General features: G+C 38.1%; 1 protein-coding gene across 1 annotated transcript in view; it reads right to left on the reverse strand.

Annotated features, from left to right (window-relative positions):
• The window catches only part of ARMC2 (armadillo repeat containing 2), a 158,503-nt gene that overhangs the window by 124,009 nt on the left and 27,351 nt on the right, over window positions 1–7,143 (reverse strand). The window lies entirely within an intron of this gene.

A 7,143-nucleotide genomic window follows, 5' to 3' on the forward strand; every position in this document is an offset into this window, starting at 1 on the left:
TGTGCTAGAATGACAGAAGCCCTGTGTTTGGGAGCTGGGGAAACCTTTCTCCCTCCCTGCAGAAGAGGAAACTGTCCCACATTGACAGATGTGCCTAAGGTTATACATCAGAACCAGATCTGGAACGTCGTCTTGTAAATTCTAGTTCACTGTGCCTTCTACTACTATGTCACAGTGTGTCCTGTTTCCAGTAAAGGAAATGAACATTAATATTCTTTGAAAATACTTTATTCTTAGAAATATTTTGAATATTAATAAAATGGGGCATAATATCAGGCAGTCCTCAGATGACATATACTTTATGTTCTAAATAAAAGAGTGGTGGCTGGCCAAGCAAGATTTTATGCAGTGGTTATTTTAAGTTATATTTAGAGTAGAGACCGTCTGTGAAGGATATAACTTCTCTTTAGCTAGAGCTGATATTTAAAAATGCCTACTTTTATATTTATGTACAGAATATTAAGGTAAACACTAAGAGAATAAGAGTGTAAGGTTTTAGGGAAAAAAAAATCCTTTTTGTCATCAAATATAATATTTGCTCCAGAAACCAGAGAGAATGCATATACATGTGGCCAGGGTCACCCAAATACATCCAGATGTGTATCTGTGGCTCCTGCTTCCTGGGTGGTGAGATTCCTTTGGCCCTCAGGGGCCACAAGTAACTTCTGCAAATACCAATTTTTTTCTATAAACATGTCCTTTTTTGACACTTGAGCTAATAGTTCCTTTTATTACAAAATAGAGAAAAGATAAAGATCATCTTCTAAAATGTCTAATAACTTAATACTCTGAGATGATTGCCTTAATTTTATAGATAATGAGCACATAGTTCTGGTGGCAAAATATCCCTACGCAATTAAACAAAGAATATGCGGACTGAGATCCTCTTTGTCAGTATCTCAGAGTTGAGCTTCTAATGGAACAGATCTAAAAAAAAAAAACCCAAAAAGAAATCAACTCTTTGAAAAGGTAAAATAACAAAAGTTCAGCCAGTGTGAGGTCAAGGAAGTAACAGACATACTAATCTTAAACAACTATTGACATCAAGCAAGTTCATTTTCAACTAATGGCCTTCTATACAAAGTTGCTGTTCTACCCTTATCTGAGGTCATGGCCAATAATGAGGTTCCTCCCTAAATATCACACTTCTAGGAGGGGATACACAAAAAAGGTCTTACGGGGTCCTATTGGTTAATAAGAAGAGTGTAAGATTGACTCTTGCTCTGAATGTTTATCATGGTCAGTGGTTGAACATGTGTAGGCTCTGAACCCAAATTACCTAGGTTCAAATCCTGGGTCCACTTCTTAATCTTAACCTCTTAGACTTACTTTCCTCATCTTAAAATGAGGGCCATCCCTTTACATAGTACAGTGACTGGTGCATTTAAAGAACTTAATAAATGGTCAGTACTATTTTTCTTTTTTTATCTCCCTGACTCAAGTCTCTATTAAGCAACTGTCTGAGAAGTCCAATGCTGCATGTTATTGGGATAAAGAACAAAAACAGTGTGGCCCTGAAGAAATGGAAAATCTACTTTAAGGAAATAAGAAACTTTTAAAAATGTAATGCAAAATTAAAATGGATGTAAAATTCAGAGAACAGAAAACTAAAGGGATGTAGAGAATGAAGTCATTGGTGAGTAGGAAAAGTTGACCACCACATGGGCCTTAAAGAATAAAGAGTTAGACCAGCAAATGACAACACTACTTGCAGCAGGGAAGTAGCATGAGGAAAGGTAAATAGTGGGCATGAGAAGCCTGAGACTCAGGGCAGGGGATTACTGCACAGAGCTAGCAGGACTGGAATAGAAGGTTTATTCCGGGAAGACCTGGAACAGCTGCCTAATACCTTGAGTTGAGTGGATGGGCCCGATTTCACAGGCAAGAAGGAACGAACTGTCATACGTTCTTATACAAGGAGGTGATGGGATCTGGAGTCATGCAGTGACAAAAACATTTTGGAGAGTTGGAGAGAGCTAACACGTAATAATCATTTTGGGGTGACAGTGGGACTGGAGAAGAAGAAAAGAATTTCAGAGATCCTATAAATGAAAAGTTGATAGGATTTGGTGGTTGGTTTTAGGCAGAGGAAAGAACAGAATGTAGCCCTGGAGGAGCAGGATAGTAGGGCTGGCATCAACAGAATGGGGAGGTTAGGGAGTGGATCGATTTGAGGGGTAAAGCAATTCTGGGTTTTGGCATCTTGAGTTTCTGATAAAAAATGGACCAGAAGTAATCAGAAGAGTGGCTCAAATACAGAGACTCGGGATAAGGCCTTGCCAGACACTCATGGGCAAAGGACAGAAAGGGAAAAGGAATCCAAAGGAAGAAGAGAAACACATAATACACTCATGCAGTCCAAGCGTGTAGTTGGGAAGGAGGACATGGATAACAGATCAAAGAATGTGAGGACTGAGGATAAATGTCGATCTGGCCAGGGTAACCCTAATACAGTTTTCATGTAGTATGGCTAAATTCTACAGTAAGAGTGAGTGGGGAAGAAAGGGAGGCATCAAGAGAAGAAAATCCCTTCAAAGGCATTGCTAAAGAAGTTGTTGTTGTTGTTGTTATTTGCCATCGAGTCGGCCCCAACTCCTAGCGACCCCTCCTTGGGTTTCCGAGGCAGTTATCACTACGGAAGTAGGATTGCCCAACCTTCCTTCCAAGGAGTGGCTGGTGGGTTTGAACCGCCAGCCTCCTGGTTAGCAGTCAAGGGCCTTAGGCACTGTGCTACCAGAGCTCCTTGCTAAAGAAGAGGAAGTTAAAATATATCGTAAAATTAAAATATGGATGTAAAATTCAGCAGGACACAAACTAGAGGGATGCAGAGAAGGAAGTGATTAGTGAGTGGGAGAAATGGACCACTCCATGGGCCTTCAAAGAATAGGCGACCTCATACTCAACAGAAATCTGTCTCTCAATAACTTCTACCCACTGGTCTTGGTTCCAATAATTGCAGCCATTTGAAACAAATCTTTATCCTTCCTCATTGTGAGTCTTTCAAATATTTAAGTTTATTGTGCTACCATTCCTATGGTCTAAATCCCATGGTGCTGCCATTTATTAGTTTTGTGGCCTTGCGGAAGTTTTTTTTTTTTTTTTTTTCATTTAAGCTTTAGTTTCTTCATCTGTATATAAGGGGCTGGTAAAAAATAGTACCTCCCCCCAAAATAAGATTGCGGTGAGGATTAAGTGACATAATGTGCAATTGCTTAGCACAGTCCCAGGCATATATTAAGCACTCAGTAGATATTTACTATTCCTCCGGTTGTTGCCATCATTGACGTCATTGACAAACATCTCCAGGTCCTTCAACTGCTCTTCCATATAATATGGCTGCAAATCAGTCTGCTCGTTTACTCTGAGTGTCAGTTTATCTGAATCTCTGTTAAGGTCTGGAACTCAGTATTGAGCTAAAATTATGCATGGATAGCAGAGAAGATATTCTAAATATTTAGATATTCTGAAACTACACTAGCAGTTTTGATGGTCACATCAGAGTGCTGGAAAATTCTTGTCTTTTCTTACATAAGCAGTAAAGGCAGGTTTCCCTCATCAATTTGAAGCCTTTACTCTCTTTTACTAAATTTCACGGTGTTGTATTTGGCAATCATGTCAGATGTCAGATGGATCTTAGTTGAAAGCAGAGAATACTAGAAAGATGTTTACCTATTTTATTGACTATGCAAGGGCATTAGACTTTGTGGTCCATAACAAATTGTGGATAACATTGAGAAGAATAGGAATTCCAGAACACTTAATTGTGCTCATGAGGAACCTATACATAGACCAAGAGGCAGACATTCAAACAGAACAAGGGGATACTGAATGGTTTAAAATCAGGAAAGTTGTACATCAGGGTTGTATCCCTTCACCATATTTATTTAATCTGTATACTGAGCAAATAATCCCAGAAGCTGGACTATATGAAGAAGAATGCAGGGTTAGGAGTGGAGGAAGACTCATTAGCAACCTGCAATAAGCAGATGATACAATCTTGCTTACTGAAAGAAAAGAGGACTTGAAGTACTTACTGATGATCAGAGACTACAGCCTTTGGTATGGATTGCATTTTAACATAAAGAAAACAAAAATGCTCACAACTGGACCAATAAGCAACATCATAATAAAAGGAGAAAAGACTGAAGTTGTCAAGAATTTCATTTTACTTGGATTCACAATCAACGTCCATGGAAGCAGCAGTCAAGAAATCAGACGATGTCTTCCATTGGACAAATCTTCTGCAAAAGACCTCTTTATAACATTAAAAAGTAAAGAGGTCACTTTGAGGACTAAAGCGTGCCTTACCAAGCCATGATATTTTCAATCGCCCCATATGCATATGAAAGTTGGACAATGAATAAGGAAGACCGAAGAATTGATGCCTCTGAATTATGGTGTTGGTAAAGTATAGTGAATATACCATGGACTGCCAGAAGAACAAAAAAATTATCTTGGAAGTACAGCCAGACTGTTCCTTAGAAATAAGGGTGGTGAGACTTCGTCTCATGTATGTTGGACATGTTACCAGGAGGGACAAGTCCCTGGAGAAGGACAACATGCTTGGTAAAGCGGAGAGTCAGAAAAGAGGAGGACCTTCAATGAGATGCATTGACACAGTGGCTGCAACAATAGGCTCAAACTCAGCAACAATTTTAAGGACGGTGCAGGACTGGGTAGTGTTTCATTCTGTTGTATAAAGGGTTGCTGTGAGTCAGAACTGACTCAACTGCACCTAACAACAACAACAACAATAAACAACAATATTGGCAAAGAGCCTTGAACTATCAGGTACTTTTAGATCTTGACTCAGTCTTCCACCAGTATAACAGCTCTTCTTTCCAGCTTCCCTTTCCATGTTACTAAAAACCATAATTAAATTTTGCACAATGATGTTTGATGCACCAAAAATAAAATGATTGCAGGAATGACTCCTTAAAGCTCTTCTGTGAAATTCTTCTTAGGGGTAAAATAATAATACCATTTTATTAGTGCATAGGTTCACCTATAAATAACGAAAATCTAATTGAAACTAACTTAACCAGTAAGTGGAATTTCTTGGCTCATATAGCTAAAAAGTTGAGAGCTACAGTAGCCTGTAGATGTCGTGTGATCAGGGCTTTGGCTCCATCTTCCTGCAATTCTCTTAACTCTGCCTTTCCTCTGTTTCATCTGTAATCAGGTTGGATCCTCAGAGAAGCAAAATGGTTCTAGCATTCGCAGGCCTTTCATCCGCAACCCACATGTTCCCGAGCAAGAGAAGGCCTTCCCTCCAAAGCAACGCCATAAATGGATGAGTTGCTGCTTATCCATGAAAACCACTGACTAGGGGACTGTCAAGCAACAAATACTTCTGGACCAAAGAAATAAAAGTGTATTTCCTTAAAAATGTTCTATAACTCAGATTTTATTATAATTCAGATAGATTTTCAAGTTATGATGACTAAAATTCCTCAGTTGGGTTAGCAAACTTTTTATTAAAGGGGCAGATAGTATATAATTTATGCTTTGTGGATAAAGAGGCAAAATCAAGGCTATTATGTCAGTACTTTTATATCCATTTAAGTGAGTGAAACTAGATGTACACATAACGTTGAATGTAAAACAAGCTCTTAAAAAAAAAAAGAATGATTTAACAATATATAAACTGTCTGAAGCTAGAGGGTTGTACAAAACAGGTGGCTGACCAAATCTGGCTGCTGGGCTATAGTTTGCCAACTCTTCCTTTAGAGTAATAACAATAAAAACTATTAAGAAATAGATTAAATGGAAAGATTCAGAATTAAGAATAAACCAATACATTTACTCTCATTTTGGAAAAATTACATGTAAGTAAATGGAAAAGAAATTTTAAAGAAAGTTCATGATTAAAGACAATTTAGCAAATTTCAAACTAAAGTTTTCCTGCCCTAGGAAAAAGATACTTCATTTTCAGAATTAGATTCAACTTGTGTATTTTATTAACATAGTAACTTTTTTTTTTTTTTTTTTTTAAAGACAGGCTTGATTGAAGCACACAGTACTAATTATAATTACTTCATTTAAACTTCCTAACAAATGTACTGGCTTCAAATATAGCTTAATTAAAATATTATCATCTCTTTCACACAAACATTAAAAACCTGATAGGAATAGAGATGTTACTAGCCAGCATAAAGCAAATGTTGGAAATAAAATTAAGTCAGTCAAACTCTCAAATGATACACTTTACAAATTTATATTTCTGAATGATAGCAAATCCTTATCAATTCATTTAATTTTGACCTTTAACTTGATTAAATACCAGAGAAAAATCACTGATTGAGACTGAGGAGCCAGTGCAAATTAGTGAAAAGTTGTAATATGATTTATCATCATTTTTCAGTTTAAAGCAGGCAAACTTAGTACTTGTTATTTTGTTATGTGCCATCCAGTCTGACCCGACTCATAACAATCCCTCCTTCAGTTTCCAAGGTATCACTACGGAAGTAGATTGCCCAACTTTCCTTCCAAGGAGTGGCTGGTGGGTTTGAACTGCCAGCCTCCTGGTTAGCAGTCAAGTGCCTTAGACACTACGCTAACTTAGCACTAAGAAGCCCTTTATAGCAGGAGTATGCAAACTTTTTATGTAAATGGTCAGACAGTATATGTTTTAGGCTCCGAGGCCACTGTCTCTGTTAACCCAAAAAACCAAAGCCATTGTCATCAATTCTGACTCATAGCAACCCTCTAGAACTGGGTAGAACTACTCCATGGAGTTTCCCAAGCTATAATCTTTACAGAGGCAGTCTGCCACATCATTCTTCTGCGGAGCAGCTGGGGGTTCAAGATGCCAGCCTTTCAATTAGCAGCCAAGCTCTTTAACCACTGTGCCACTAAGGCTCTTTACAGTCTCTGTTGCAACTACTCAGCTCTGCTGTTGCAATGTGAAAGCTGCTATAATCAATGCATAAACTAATAACTGGAGGTGTTCTAATAAAACTTTATTTACAAAAAAAAAAATAGTAGTAGGCTGGATTTGGCTTTAGTTTGCTGCTCCCTATTTCATAGACCTGATGACCTGCTCCTGTAAAGAAACCCTAGGGGAAAGTTCTACTTCGCCATAACCAAAACCAAACCTACTGCCATGAGCTGAATCTGACTCATAGCGACCCCTCCTTGGGT

This window comes from Orycteropus afer, unplaced genomic scaffold (genome assembly GCF_000298275.1).
Source record: "Orycteropus afer afer isolate SDZICR_OR568_19922 unplaced genomic scaffold, OryAfe1.0 scaffold00072, whole genome shotgun sequence".
Lineage (NCBI taxonomy): Eukaryota > Metazoa > Chordata > Mammalia > Tubulidentata > Orycteropodidae > Orycteropus > Orycteropus afer.